The 15,792-nt window shown below is 47.8% G+C and overlaps 1 protein-coding gene across 1 annotated transcript in view; it reads left to right on the top strand.

Moving 5' to 3' along the window:
• PRDM11 (PR/SET domain 11) overlaps positions 1-15,792 on the top strand; it is a 49,908-nt gene that overhangs the window by 20,759 nt on the left and 13,357 nt on the right. The window lies entirely within an intron of this gene.

Raw genomic sequence — 15,792 nt, 5'->3', positions numbered from 1 at the left:
TGGAACACTCCTTGTTATTTTGTGTGACAGAAAAACAAACCAAAATGCCACAACCCCTTCTGTAAAGGGTGAGCTTGTGCTCTTGCAGTATTTATTGTGATGAAATCCTTTGGAGTCAGATTCAATGAAAGGGACTAAAACAAGGATGTGTGTACGGCGGATGGCTATTTTCTGGAATGAGGACAAACGATAAAGATGATCTTATTTATCCACTCTTACAAACGCTGACAGGTCTCGCTCCGTTGTTTTGTGGTTTTTTTTTTTTTTACTTTATGTTCAAATATTTGCAAAATGCTTTGCATTATCCCCAAGGTAACATTTTACTCTGTTTGGGGTTTTTTGTTTTTTGTCCTTGCCCATTTGACAGGCATCGAAAGAGGTGCTTTTTTTTTTTTTCCTTTCTGGGACTTCACTTGAAACAGTTGTCTGTGGTGGCTGTCATTGGTAGTGTCGGCTTTACTGTGCTAGGACAAACGTGGAGTGAGTTGCTGCAGCTCCGAACGCAGAAATCACGCATGTGCTTGCGCTCCCTCTGCCGGCCCCGGGTCTCAACAGAGCAGAACCCAAATACCGGTCATTACTGAACCAGGAGTGGAGCTGGCTCTGGTTTGTTAACTGCAGCAGTAAGGGAACATGTTTAACCGTGATGCAGTGCTTCAAGTATTGGCATATATCTGCAAAATGTAGGTCACTCTTGCAGCCTCCTGAGGCGCAGGCACTGGAGTGCCTCGTGCGTACGGTGAGTCACCAGAATGGGACATAGCTGCATGCTGTGGCCCGTCCCTCATTAGCACCAGTCCTGCTTTCAGGAGTGAATTTTGGAAACGCTTGTTGTCAAAAAGGCATTTCATACAAGAATAAAGCAGCATGGGAATTAACTGGCTCATTGGCCTGGATGCCTAGGATTTTCAGTGGTCACTCACTAAGGGAAGAGAGAGCATGAAGTACAGATAGATGCAAGACTAACCTAGCTGGTCAAAGCTGGCTGCACCACTTTTGCTCTATTTGAGTCTTCACATGGATAGCAGCTGTTTTGACACTTATGTTCATAAAGTTCAGCAAAGGATCTCCTTTTTCTGTAAGAATTCTAGCTGTTACCCTTGTACACAACTGGATGAAAGAAAATGCTAGACCTGGGCTGAAGCTCGAGTTGTCACTCCAAAAAGAAGCAGTGGTACAGTGGACAGATAGGTAGGGGGACATATATCTTGAAGTAAAGACTGCAAAGTTCAAAAATCAGAGTGAGGTTTTTCTGCGTAGATCTGGATCTTTATGTGATCTGGATGACAGTGAAACTGGGGGAAAGCAAGTTTTGGAAAGCAAAAATCATATGAACTCTTCTTCCTAGTGCCATGAACATAACCTTCATGTCTGGATTTAAATGGGCACTACTCATGATCCCAGTGCCAAAGAACAGAATGTTCTTGCCTAAACTTGTATTTGCCATAGTCTGGGCCATTCTGTACAGCCATGAAGGACGAGGAGGTTACAGTTTTGTGGAAAGATGATCTCTGCAACTCTTCTGGGTAAGGATATATCAAAGGACCCGTGCAGGCTGTACCAGTCTTACTCATCTTTCTGTTTTCACTCTTGAAAATTGCTTCTAATAGCAGTATTATGTAGAGCCTGACTGACAGTTCAAGTGGAGCTAGTAGTCCTCAAAAGCCTTGGGTTTTTTTGTTAGCAGCTTTCAAACAGAGGTGCACTTGATATCCTGTGCTAGCACATTACCTGTCACGGGGATTACCCACAGAAACCGTACTTCCAGGACGCTGTAGACAGCGCTCTTTTTGTTTTTCAGATGGTGCTCTTTGCCATCACTCACAGATGGAGTGCTTTGCAAAGCAGATCTACTCACCCTTTGGGTAGGTGGGTATGGCACGGGGAGGGCAGCTTGGTCTGACTCCTCTCTCTTCTTGTAGATCTGGCTGTTGTTTTTGTTGTTTGACTACCACATCTGAGTCCATTTTCATGTTCCCGCTGAGGACAATGTGTACACGGCAGCACTTGCTGGTTTAATTTCAAATGGCTGTTTACCCAGGCAGTGGATGACAGGGAGGAAGGAGTACGAAGCGTAGCAGATGGCATGGCAATGGTAACATCCTCCTGCCCTTTCCCTCTTCATCAGTCAGTCAAGACACGCTCCTGATGCTGGGAGCATGTTCTCCTAAGCTGGCCGCTGCCACAAGAATAATACACCCTTCACCTCTGTCCAGAGTAAAGCACTGTTGTTTCCAACACTTTATGAAACTCCGTGGCTTTGACCTGTAGGGATGTGTACAAACCTCTTCCTCTGTTTTTATTTTTCTGGGGGCTCAGGGTGACCGATTACCACGGATCGCAGCAAACCTCAAGCAAAATTGGTGCTTTCTCAGACACAAACCATAAACTGCTGCTGGTGGGAGTTCTTGAGGCTTCTGATGGATTGCACAGAACCAGCTGTTGTTTCTGGTTACTTCTGAGGAAATTCTGTTATTCAGTTGTTGGGGACCTTTAAAGAAATGGATCTGACCAAAAAATGAAAGTAATTCAGAAAGTCCAGGAAACATCCCTCTGTGTTGTCTATCTCTTGACCCAGACTGAGATGCAGGATAGGAAGCACCAGCAAACTCGTGGTGCCTAACTGAATTGTTGAAGTGTCTCATGTGTGGCGTTTCCAGGATAGTTTTGGCATTTATAGTCTGTATCCCTTCTTACGTGTTCGCAGGCTTTTGGCACAGTTCAAATTCATCCTTTGTCTCAGCCCATGTGAAAAGGCTGGTGCAAGACTTCATCACTTCTTTCTCCTTTGCCGTCCCCTCTGCCGCTTTTCCCCTCCAAACATAGTAACAAAGAGGTCTCATGGGGAGCAAGACTCTCTTTTATTTCTTCCTGTGTCTCCTTATAATGGAGATGTCTGCGATTTAATCTTCTTCATACAGTAATAGAGCTTGGAAGGGAGCTCTGGTCAGGCGCTCCAATGGCCTGCTCAAAGCAGGACCAACTTAGATCAGTAGATCTTTTAAGTACTGAGCTGCTGTTTCAACTTTACAGGACCTTTTAAAAATAAAAATTTTTTAAAAATCAGGGTTACTGTGGCTGCCCATGTGTTCAGGGGGAGTAAAAGCCACCAGTCTATGCACAAGTCATTTTGTTGAACTTCATAAACTGGTCTCTGTAACCTTGCAGCAAGGGGAGCAAATGTTCTTATGCATTACAGACTGAAATTTAAGCAGAGCAAAGGGATCCTAAAGTACTGCAGGACTGTGACCCTTGTAAACAAATTTTCCCCAGGGCTCTGAAGTGGTTATATGCTTCCATCTTAGAGGCCAAGAGAAGTGGAGTCACCTGATGTCTTTGTGGGGTGATCATTAAGTGCCCACTGTTCACATAGTTTACAACATCACACGTGTTTTTAAAGAAATAGCTGTACAGTCTTGCACTTGCAGATTGACCTGGGCTGAGGTGTGAATTTGCAGATCCACAACTGGGGCTCCTCTGGAGTTAAAACCCACGCAACATCCCCAGAGAGGTACTTCCAAATATCAGTGACCGCTCCTAGAGGCATCCTGTGTGCTAGAGGAAATGCATGAGGGGAAGATGATCTCTGACAGTAATACTGTCTGCATTTTTGTAAGGAGGAGGTTAATGTGCCTGCCTGGGAACCTAACGTTGATTGAGTTCGTGATTAAAACTGGCCAGAACTCATTACTCTCTGCGTGGTGAGTTTGCTGTTGGAATATACTTAAGTTATCTTAAAGTTACTTAAGTTTTAACCCAATTCATGCTGGAGCAAATGAGGGGAAACCCTGAAATCTGAATATCCAGGTCTATCACAGGTTGTCCTAAGTGCATTTGGTGGGATGCCACTTCCTTGTCTGGGAAGAGCAAAAAGGGTTCTAATTCCCCATCGGGGCAGCTTTGCTAGTGACAGCAGCCATGGGTTCGGCAGGGAAGAGGGGGCACAGGTTTCCTGACCCCGCCAGCGGCTCCGAGCAGCTCCAGAGAGACTTCTGTTCTGCAAGCTCACCTCTACCCAGGGGCACTTGGCAAAATACTGTTACTTCCTTTTCACCAGAGCAGCTTGTCAGTGGAGGTTTGTTTCCACCACGTGGAGGCACTGATGATACTGTGCGGTCGTGGGTACCTGCGGAGAATATACATGTTTTGCTGAATGTGATAAAAATCAAACTGTAAATGTTCCCTTGCTCAATGTTCCACGTAGCCTTTTCCCCCTTCCAGTGTTCAGCTGGGAGAACTCCTTTTTCCTTTTAAGTCTGAGGTTTTTTTTTCCCTTGAGGTCAGTGTAGCAAGTGCTTTGCTGGCTCTCCATCATTTCATTACCATCTTCCCTAAACACTCCCTTCTATCCCTCCATAAATGAAGCTCCACCAAAACAGTATGTCAAGGATGCATTTATGTTTTTCCCAGTAAAATGCATCTGTGCACCTAGCTCCCAGCTCTCCCTGTATGTGGCCTGGATTTGAGCAGCAGCATCTCCTACTGGTTTTCCAGCCTTAACCGAGGTTAACAGCTTCTGACACCCCAATGGAGGGCAGCAGTGTCAGTGAGATTCGTTAAACAGCAGTGTAACAGCACTAAGGAGAAACTAGAACAACACCTGACAAGGGTGACTCTGCCTTTCTGTAGATTTTTCTTAGCCTGCAGCCCACAAGCACCTTTCACGTGAGAGCACCCCAAACCACCTCTTTTCTGCTGGGCCGCGGCAGCGCTGAAGGCACCCACGCCTGAGGAGGTGCCAGCAGGGCCATCACAAACGTGGGGCAAGTGGGAAAAATGCTGAGACCTTTGCTTATACCAACTTTTCAGAAAGTATTTTGGGGTGGCTAAAGTCTGCAAGAGATAGGGCGTCCTGCCAAAATTTTAGGATTAAATGTAGTTTTTTGAAAGAGGAGGGTCTGAGCTATCCCAGCCAGAGTTTATTCCCCTAACATTGCAAAGATGCTAACAGTATGTCCCAAATTAAATGAAACCGAAGATGCTATTTACTAGTATTACTAGCATCTTTGGTTTCATTTAATTTGGGACCTACTAGGTGTTACTAGTAGGTAGCATCTTTGGTTTCATTTAATTTGAGCCGATAAGCAGAAAGAAAACTAACACGGGGGAAGCCAAAACGTTTTCCCTCCCATGGTGTCACTTCAGAGTTACAGTTGTTAGGTCCTAACCATTACGATGTCTTATTTCTTCTATCTTACATCTTAATATCCTTTTTAAACATTAATTTTCTAGGCTTGTAGTGACAGATTTTTGGGGTGAAGTCTTCTACCTCAGATGAGCGTTGTGTTCTCCACCGTAACTCCGTGCTGATGTAGATTTCAATCTGAGAACTTCCTTTTAAAATATTAAGAACTGCATGACATGAGCACCAAAAAGGTTGACCTCTTTCAAAAAAGTTCCCGACATCCCTGCTTTTAATTGTTTGAAGATGTGTAAAAGCAGTCTTGTGTAACGTGTAGCACTAGAATAATCATTTTGGCATTTCACTTCACTCTACTATAATTCAAATGAAGGCATGCACTAAATTTTCCCAGCAGTTCTGCTCCTCCGTGGCCTCTGATCTCTTCTGTGCTGTTCTGCATGCTTATACACAGGTGTCCATTGCCCAGGCTGTGGGTTATTCCCCTGTCCACAATCCCACTTGTTTATGTGCAAAACTGCATGTTCGTGCAGTTTGTTTTCTCCTTCCCTATTGAATAGATCTGCCGCCTTCTTCCCCCCCCGCCCCCCCCCAAAGCCCTATTTAGGACTAATGTTTTGTTTCTTTTTAAAGTTTCCTTCGAATGTGGCTGGAAAAACAAACACATACACACATATATCTTTGGACAAAAGTGGTCGTTCTTAGGGTGGCTGCCTCTTCTTCTCGATGGGCTGAGGCTCTGAGTTTTTCGTTTGAAGCACCAGAAACTGGGAGCAGGCTCCTGTCAGTGGCACTGACAGCAAAGCCTAGCCAGGAAAAGCAAGTGGGTGGCCTCATTCCTTTTGCGAACAATAGGAAACGGCAACCATTTCTGAGTGAAACAAGAGCTTGCTGGAAGCAGACAAACACTGGATGTGCAGTACCCCTGGTGCTGAAGAAAGGACTTTTCCTTAGGAAAAGTGAGTTGCAGAAATTGCCCGTGAGTCTAGTCGAGATCTCCCTCCCCTGAAAAAAATCCAATTTGATGTAGCGTCTGCATGACATCCTGCAAGTTTTAACAGCAAGGGTGGTGTAAAAGTTTCCGTTGCGTGTTGTGCCAGGCAGGCAATAAGATATGTTTCAGGCCTCTAAATTTCCTCGAGAACCCATTTTCGAGCAATGTCACCTTAGAAGCAAATTCATCAACGTGATTGCGAGTTCTCACGCTTTTTTCTGTGCACAAACTGCGGCAAGTGATGTGAGGCTGTACTGAAATTCTCATAGTTAAGTCAGGGCATCAGACGAAGTGTAAAATTTCATTTTAACTGTAAAGCTGAGAAGGCTTCTTCACACTAGTGTCGCTTGATGTTTTTTTTCTTAAGCTTGAAAATTGCCTCTTAAAAACAAAACGGCTGCCTTTTCCTGGTGCGATTGAGGAAAACTGAGAGGTTGTTGCGGGTGGGGGGAGCTGGATCCCACCGAACTCCTCTGCCCCAGTGCCGCACTGGCCAAGTGGTTGGATGCAGGGGGATACTTTGCGCTGATTTCCTTTTACCCAATTGTGCTTTGTGGGATGTTCAACCCAAGGAACATGGCTGAACGAAAGAGGAAGCCCAAGTTTTCCAAGGAGGAACTGGACATTCTGGTCACTGAGGTGACCCGAAATGAAGCCATGCTGTTTGGGAGGGAGACAATGCGTCTATCCCATGCTGACAGGGACAAGATCTGGGAAGGCATAGCCAGGCAGATCACCTCAGTCAGCCAGGTCCCCAGGTCTGTAAAAGACATTAAACACAGATGGGACGACATGAAGAGAAGGACCAAGGACAAACTGGCATTCATGCAGAGGTCCCTCTCCAGCCCCGGCAGCACGGGGCGGCCCTCGGCCATCGTCCTGACCGCCCACGAGAGAGCCATCGAGTCGACACTGCATTCGTCACACCAGATGCACGGCTTCCGGAGAGCGGATCTGGACGTGGTTGACAGCCCGTCAACAAGCTGTAAGTATCATTGCCTTAACACCTCTTTGTCTTATGCTTGCATATCTCAGTGTGACACCAGAAGAGCGTTGTGTGTTTTGTGAGATGCTGGGTTGCCTGTCAAGCCAGGTCCTACTGCCATGTTTGGTTTCAAGACAGCCTGCTCTGGTGATCAGGGGGTGTTGAGATGGGTTGAGGGAAAGCTGTTTCCAAGTTAAGATCATCTTCTTTATCTGTTTATCTAGTCCTTTTCCATACTCTCTTCTAAGGGTAGACATTTTTCAGATTCCACTTTCTTAATGGGTCGTAAGTCTGAACTAATCCTACAAGTGAGGGAACATCTGTAGTTGAAGTGCAACTACCTCCAGGCTTTGAGACAGTGTTTGTAAAGGATTAGGAGTTCTTCATCTTGCATGCACCCCAATAAAATAGCAGTGCTGTCAGGCTGAGAACCATGTGCTGGTCACTAATGGATCACTGCATGGTGACCACCTTCCAAGAGGGCTGTTGAGGGGTCTTAGTGATCGCTGATGTTTACGCTCTGAGGCCAGGCTACTAATGGTTTCTCACTAGTGGTCTGAAGGCTCAGCACAAATGCTGTGAAAAAGGTAGATGATAATGACTCCCTTCTTCCCTGTTTTTTAAGAAGCTGTTGGCCCTGCTTTCTAAGTTAATCTTCTTACACTACAACGCTCAGATGCCTTCCAGTGCTGAACTGCAAGCTGCTTTTTGCAAGTTCTTTCCCCAGTTGCGTACATACAGTTCTCTTGTGTGGAGGTGCAACTTCTTGGTCTGTGAGCTTTTAGGGATACAAAGGAGAGAAAGAGGGGATAATTTCTTGGGAATTGAGCCAACTAACACTTCATGGGCGGCACTGTCCTACTGCATTAGGTCTTACCTCGTATCTGAAATAATGTTGTTAGTGGGAAAGCAAGGACAAAAATCTTCAAGAACTGACGAAGTGGGACTTGGTCATTCTTTGCAGCTATTGTGGAAGCCAGTTGTGCTATTTCAGAGGTAAAATGAAAGCTTGTGCAAGGAGATAGTGGGCAGTTGCAACAAGTGAAGTATCATCTCTTCTTACACTTGATGTGCCTGTACCTGTGAACTGGCACATCACTAGATGTTTATCAGGCTAATGAGAACTTTCCCATGGTGTTTTGCTTTGGTTTTGGTTTTGCATCAAGTATACTTGCCCAAATAATATAGGGTCCCGTTGCTGCTACGCCTGACTGCCTGGTTCTGTTAGCGATGCCAGGCCACATAGCGGCCTTGCAGTACAGACTTTGCGAGCAGCAAATACTACGTCTATGCTTTTCTCAGTGCGGAGGATGTAAGAAATGACATGGGAGCAGGGTTTTGGCATGAGGAACTAAGTGTGTCAGAGTGTTCTGGGACTGGACCAAAGGCCAGGAGCCTTCGTCCCTCCAAAACGTTGGAGTGTGCTAGCTAGTTATGGTTTTGGGGAAGGGGATTCATTGCTACTGTCTGAAATGGATTTATCTTCTAGTAATGAACAATGCTGTGTACAGAATACCATGGCAGCTTGGATTCCTCCTCGGTTGACTAGGTTCACCTGCTCTTCAGGCCTCTTACGGCTAAGCTTGTCACCCAGATGCTAACGTTGCAGCACGTGCATGTTGAGTTATGCATCAGGAGATACAGGCTTGTCTCAATTGGCAGGCTGGGGGGAGGGGAGAACCCTTTTTCCATGTGCTTTGAGATACCATGAAACAGAAGTCAGAGTTGTGAGGGATTTCACATTAATAATTTATGCTTCCACTTCTGTTTAAGCTGACGAAGACGAAGAGATGCCAGGCACTTCTAGGGAACATCGCTTCTCATCGCTGCAGAGGGCCAGTGCAGCAGTCAACCAGCTCTCCGGGCCCTCCTTCCTCCACACCTCTTCCTCATCAGAGCACTCGGAAGCTACCAGCCAAAGGCAGGAACTGCACCGTCCACCCCCGCGCACCACCTCCTCCTGCAGACCCCCGAACCTCCGCACAAGGAGCCCGCCCCTCTCCAGCTTCGATCGCCAGCTTCTCCATTCCCACACGCAGCAAACAGACCTGTTCAGGCAGTTCTGCCAGGAGCTGGTGGCTATTCACAGAGACATGGCAGACAGCATGCATGTCATCAGTCAGAGGATGGCTGACCTCACCAGCCAGGTCGGCCAGATGTGCCAGACCCTGTCAGAAATCCGTGATGGGGTGCAGGCTTTCCATAGGATACAGGATCCTAGTGTCATGCAGGGGTCTCTTCTGCAAGCAGCTTGCTCAAAACAGCCCCCTGAGCCCAGCGCAGAGTCTGGCCAAAACCCCCCAAAACAGACTCCTCCTGCACGGACTACCAGGTCACGGAAGAGAAAACACCATTCTTAGTCTGCTTCATATCAAGTAAAGAAGGATGCCCCTTCCTGAGCTGCATGCTCACATAGCCTCTCCATGTGTCTCAGTGCTCTGTGGGGAAGGTCAGCAGCTGCCCTAACCCGTCCATCCCCCTGCTAGCTAACAGAGCAGTGTGAATTGCGGCAGCTGAATAGCGGGGCTGGCCCTCTGCAATGGCAAAGAGGAATCTCAAATCTTACAGAGCTTGGGATGCAGAACATCTTTCTGTTCATAGAGATAGGAGTTTTCATTGGCTTCCCCGTGCTTTGCACGGTCTATAAGCTGAGAGATGCAATAGGAATCATTATCTTGATCTCTTCTCGTGCCTGTGAAATGTTATTTACTGAGACAGTGTACTACAGAGCTGCCTTTGCAATCAACCCACAAATTTACCCTACTACTGCTTTCCCATTATCTTCCTGCAAATTAGTATATGCGCTGTGCAGAGATACATCCTTATGGCTCTAAAGGCTCTTATTGCTCGTTATTTTTATCTTGCGTTCAGCAATAATGGGCAGTCTAAGGCTTACTGTGACTAACACACAGTTTTGGGGAGAGGGGTGTAAAAGCAGAGCTTGTGCAGGGAGGGGAGGAAGGCACGATGCTGAGGACAGGAGGACAGGTCTGAGCACTGCGTGGTTTTAGACTGCTGAGAAGGGCTGCTGTGGCACATGCCTGGATCCTGCAGTACCACTTGCACTTATATAAGAGAGCTTAATTTTTGTCTGCTCCAGTCTGAAATCCCTACCTACCCTTCACAATTGCAGTTGAAATACAATTATTTCATAATATGACGACATTTAAAGAGAATTGTATCCTGTTATTTTCTTGCATGTTACAATCTTCAGTTTTGAACCACCTCACCCTCTTCAAAATGTGAGAGACTGCACAGAAACAAGGAAAGCTATAGGGCCTGCTTCTGACCTCGGGAACAGTTTGGTTTTGTATCACTGTAATTCTGTCAATTTTAGTACTTGCTTTGCACTTAGTGTTATTTAGAGTGGGATCTGTACTGTGTTCTCCTATTGTGAAGAGTTTACAATCTAAATTCACAGCTATACAGGTTAAAATCTTAGACATGTTGGTTTTGTACTGCTTTCTTTCCCCATACAGACGCAAGAAAGAACTGTTATATTTGAATTGCTTTAGTGCTGCATGAGGTTTCCATGTACAACCCTGATTCTGAAACCAGGCTTTAATAATGTCACCTCAGGTGGTGATAACGTATATGTGGCAGCTTTTTTACAACATGTCTGTCTTCTGCTTGATTTGCACATCTGCACCTACCATGCTGCCCTCATCTCTGGAAAAATCTGGGCCATTATCATGTCATGCTTCAGCAGGGAAAAGGGCCAAGGTGTTACCCACGCACAGTTAGCACGCCGCTGCTCTCCGGGCTGTCCTATTGTACGTGGAGGTGGGTCGCAGGAAACTGTTCAAGTTAATACGAACGCCCGTCGTCATGCCATGGCTGGGCTACACACTTGGCCGAAAAGTTGTGTAAGCTTCAGCGGGAGTTGAACATAGGCAGCGCAGTATAGCAGAAGGATGGCTTGTTTAATGTGATCTTGAAGGATCTTCTTTAATCTGTCTGGCCTGTCCTTTGAAAGCATAGTGCACTAGCTTCTCTTCTGGAAAGCTCACTATATGTCTGCTGTGTCAGGCATTCCTGACGTGCTTTTCCTGTTTTCTTTTTAATTGTTCTGTAATTCTAATTCAAGTAATTTATTTTTAGTGGTGTGGTAAAAGGCCCTTGCTCAAGGAAGTAGAGGTCTGGCAAGGAGAAAAACCTCCTTTCTGAGGAATGACCCACGGTGGTTTCATGCAGAAGACATTCCTCGTAGTGCTGGTGCCAGACCAGGACAGTACTCGCTCACATTCCTCTGAGAATGTCGGTTTACTTCTGTTGTAACATTTGTATTCTGGAAAAGTCAGAGTCTGTCTTCAGTTGAAGGGAAGACTGGGAAATCTGGTAGAAGTGGATCTAATTTATGAATCACAGAGAACTGAAAAAATGGTAATACGTTTTAAAGGATTTCTGAGTCAATACAGAGCTGCTGCTATATATTAGAAGTAGTATTTTATATTTTTATAGTATTTGGTCCCTGCTGATGTTCTCCCATGAATATACTGATAGGATTAGCTCCTCTGATGTTGTCCGGGGGGATCCCTTCCAGGAACCCTCAGGCCTGCAGAGGAGGAGACTTCCGCAGGTGCTGGGAACTGGAGGGAGCTGGCATCATCGCTGCCATCAGTTTGCCCACACAGACACGTTCAGAGCGAGAATCCCGTTGTCCTGGCGCAGGATGCTCAGCCTTCAATGCAAACCCCCAAAGGCTGGGCTCTGGGAGGAGAAAGGACTTTGTGCTATAACCTGCCTGATGATTCCCCCAGTTTCCTCTGTGGACTGTTACAGATTGGCCCAGATCTGGGGACATATCTCCTGCCCTGTGTAGACCCCTCGGTGGAGTGGCTTTTCTGTACTGGCTCACAAAGGATACTTCCTCCGGCACCCATCATGTTAACTGGCTGTTGAAGTAAGTGCCCGTGTCAAAGCAAACTGCTGTGCTCAACCCCAGTATCTCCATGTCTTGTACATGCTGAAAAAATTCTCTCTTTAAAAGTATTTTTGTTAAGAATGCAATAAAAATACGAGTCTTTTAACACAGCTGTTGTTGAGTCATTTGTTTCTCTCATACAATTTTTGCCTGAACTGGTGACAAGCCTGTCACAGATGCTGGGTCTCCTGGAGGCACTCGGCGTGGAGGGCTGCGGCAGGGTTTGCGGCTATGGCACCCCGTGGCGTCTGCCTGGGCTGGTGGCAGCTCTCTTGCGTGGGATGTTCTCCCTTGGCTCTGCACCTGAGGTTGATTTGGGAAAGGCCAGTGGCCTTTTCCCTGGGGTGCTCTGCCCTGGCAGGGCGTCAGCGGAGCATCCCCAGGGCCAGCCGGAGGGCAGGGGGCAGGGGGGAGCCATGGGGCAAATCTGGGGCAGGGGCAGAAGCCTGAGCCTCCCTCCATCTGCGGGGCTCTCCTTCCTCCTCGCTGTCTCTCCTGGCTGCTCCGATCCTCTCCTGGAGAGGAATGGTCCCAGCTGCCAAAAAATACCTTGATGTTTTTCTGGGCATGCTCACTGGGCCATGCCAAAAATTGGCAATTTGGTGTCCTGAGTGGGCTGTGGCTTAGAAAAAAGGGAGACGAGGATGGTTTTTTGCTGCTAGCTAGAAAGGCTATGGGAAAGGTGGCCCTTCGGAGCAAGGAGCTGTGGCTCTGACAGCCATGGGGTTGATCCAAGCTCCAGTAGCTGCAAATGGGACATAAATGGTCTCCATCGGTGCAATGGTTGGTCCTGAAGAGCCTGGGCAAAATCGGTGGTGTTCTTGAGCCTGGCTTGTCCCAGGGACTGAGCAGGACACGAAGTGCCTGTCTGCAGGAACAGGAGCAGCTTTGGTGGCTTGGGTCTGCCCCAACGGCATCCCAACCCTGCTCTTCCTCTGGGGATCGTGGTTCCTTGGGAAACCTGCTATGCAAGCAGGGCCATGCCCGTCTGCGTGCAGTATTCGTGTCAGCCGAGCCGTGCCTGTCCTGGGCATTAAACCGAGGTAGCCGCCTTGCCTCAATGCAGCTTGAGTGTTTGGCATTAGGAGGGGGACTGGCTGCTTTCCAACCTTTGCAGGAAGGGTTGCTCCGGACGTGAGCGCTTCAGCCTCAGGAAGACATGTCAGTGAAGGCAGGCTGGTACAGTCTCTCCTCTCCGCCGCAGGCAGTTTGTGCCCCTGCCTCGCCAAGCAGGCTGCTCTCTTGTGGAGTGGCTTCCTCTGTCCTTGGGAAAACACCTGCCCCCAACCCGTGGTGTGCAGCGGCATGAGGTGTCTTAGACCGACAGGGGGAATTCGGGTTTTATGCAATCCTTCGTAACCTGTGGCATTTGTGCCCCGGGGCTCGCTTTCGCTGGAGCTGGGGCTGGGCAGCGCTGGTTCGAAAGCGGTTCATTTATGTGGGTGATCTCATCCCCGTTTAGGTAACCTCAGGGAAGTATCACAGATGTAAAGCTTCCTCTCAGAGCATATACCAGTTGCTAGCTGCCAGCAGCTGTGAAGAAACGTGTTTGTGACTGGATTATTCCACAACTGCCTGTTAAGGGCTTTCTTCATACATCCTGGTGAAATCGGCAGCGCCGATTGCTGCAGGAGGCTGGATGGGAGCGGGCGGCTGGGTGGCGTGCTGCAGGGCTGCAGCAGTACTGCAGCTCACGCCCTCCTGCCTGCGCTTTCCTCCCAGCTCCCCGCCGCGCTGGGAGGCGGCCGGAGCCGCAGGACACGGGCGGCAGAGCTGAAGGACACTCTCGGGCAGAAACTTGGAGAGGTTTACAGGCAGGAGGAGAGAGAACAGGAAAAGCATGCTCATGCTTAATAAAATACTTCGTAATAAAAGTGAGCCCTGGTGGGAATAGTTAACCAGGCTCTCTGCTTCCCACGCAAAGTTGTGTTTCAGAGAATTTTCTACATCTTGCTGTAAATGCAGTTTGCTGGGAATGCGCCGGACCGTCCTGCCACTGCCCCGTGAATTCCTCAGTGCCACTGGCTGTGGGGATGAGTCCTGTACGTTGTATGAAGGAGCTGTGAGTGTCTTGGGGGTGATAAATCTCTGCAGTTAACCGGGCTCCTTCGCAGGGGCAGCCTGATCTTGTCATTGCTCCGGCTGATGTTTGGGCAGTGGGATGCAGAGCAGCCGCAGGGTCTCTCCTTAGCTGGCGCTGGGAAACATCCTAGCATTTTGCTTGGACTGGGGAGAGCATCCTCTAGGATCTCCTGTGCTGCAGGGCATCAGACTGACCACAGCACACTGCTTTATCTCAAGGGTTGTGTATCTCATGGCTGCCTGAATGCCTGATACACCTTCTGTGGAGTCGTCACTGCCACCCAGAAGTGACAGCCTGGCAGCGCTGGCTGTGTGCCGTTGCAGGACCTCCTTCCCACCGCGCTGGTCCAGGCCTCCGTTCCTTCTCAAATACACAAATTGGTCGTTTAAAAGTTCCTTTGTTTTGTGATCAAAAGTAAAAGGGTTAACAAAAGCCAACGTTCTGCTAATTTTGGCAGTGCCAGAGCCTGCTGTTTAAATAATTACTGAAGGTTGCGGAGCATCCTGGGTAGCACACATTAGGGAAAATACAGCTGATTGCAGGCACATGCACAGTTGCTTAACGTTAAAACCAGAATTGCTGGAGCCTCGGGCAGTCTGAGACACTGCAGACTTGTTTTCTGTGTTTTGCGGGAAGTTTCACCAAGTTTGTGACCTTATGTGTGTGGCTTGGTGATCACATACAGGTGGGCTTGTGTCTTCATCTGTGCATGCACATGGCCAGAGAAGGGGAGAGCATTCAAGGAAAAATTCACAGATTTCTTAAGCCGATGAAACGAAATACCTGTGAGCTATAAGAGAACGTGTGGGCAAGGGCTAGTAGCAGCAGATGTCAGAGGAGCCATATGCCGTTCGCCTTCGTTAATGTTACTGTGCCAGGGAGTGCTGAATAATAGAGGCAAATGGCGTAAGAGAAGGAAAAGCTTTTAGCTGTGAATGGTTCAGATCTGCTCTCGGGTCTGTACATACCGTGACAGGGCCTCCTCCTGGTCCTGGGTGGGCGTTATGAGCTCATGGTGGTGGCAGCTGAAACCGGTATTATCAAGCCTTTTCCATGTGCTCTAGCAAGAACACGGGGAGTGTGAGAGCAAATAATATGATCCTAGCTACAGATCTCTGTCTTACCAAGTTGCACAGAGGGCCAGTTGTCTGGAGTGTGAATTAATACATTTCTGTTGAGCTGAAATTTAGCTGTTTTAAATCAGGAAAACAAACCCCATGCCCAGAAAGCGATCTTTCTGTCAGCACTGCCAGGAGATCCCCACAACGTGGTGCTGGGCTTTCCTGAGACTCGCAGGGCTGTTTGTATTTTTATGTCACACCCCGCTGAATTCCCAAGTGCAAAACCTTCCAGTACTGGCATGTCCTTGGTTTCCTTTTGGACAACCAGCGAATACCCCCATGCACATTAGGTGTCCCTGTTTCTGCCCTGAGTATCTCAATTCCGCTTGTCTGAGAGGAGAGAAGCAAGTAAATCTGGTTTCTGCTAAAAAGGAAGATGGTGGTTTTGCGAAAGAGACAGGCAGATTGACCCTGCCATGTTCTGGATGCTCCTGAGAACAAAGAAGGAGGCCCTGGGATGTGAAGTGATGGTGGGGAATCCAGAAGTCCTTGTTTCCATCACTAGGCAAAGAAATTTCTGCCCATGAGAGTCTGCGTCACCATTA

Source organism: Calonectris borealis, chromosome 5 (genome assembly GCF_964195595.1).
Source record: "Calonectris borealis chromosome 5, bCalBor7.hap1.2, whole genome shotgun sequence".
Taxonomy (NCBI): Eukaryota; Metazoa; Chordata; class Aves; order Procellariiformes; family Procellariidae; genus Calonectris; species Calonectris borealis.
The sequence above is the reverse complement of the archived record's forward strand: the minus strand, read 5'-3'. Positions and strand labels throughout refer to the sequence as shown.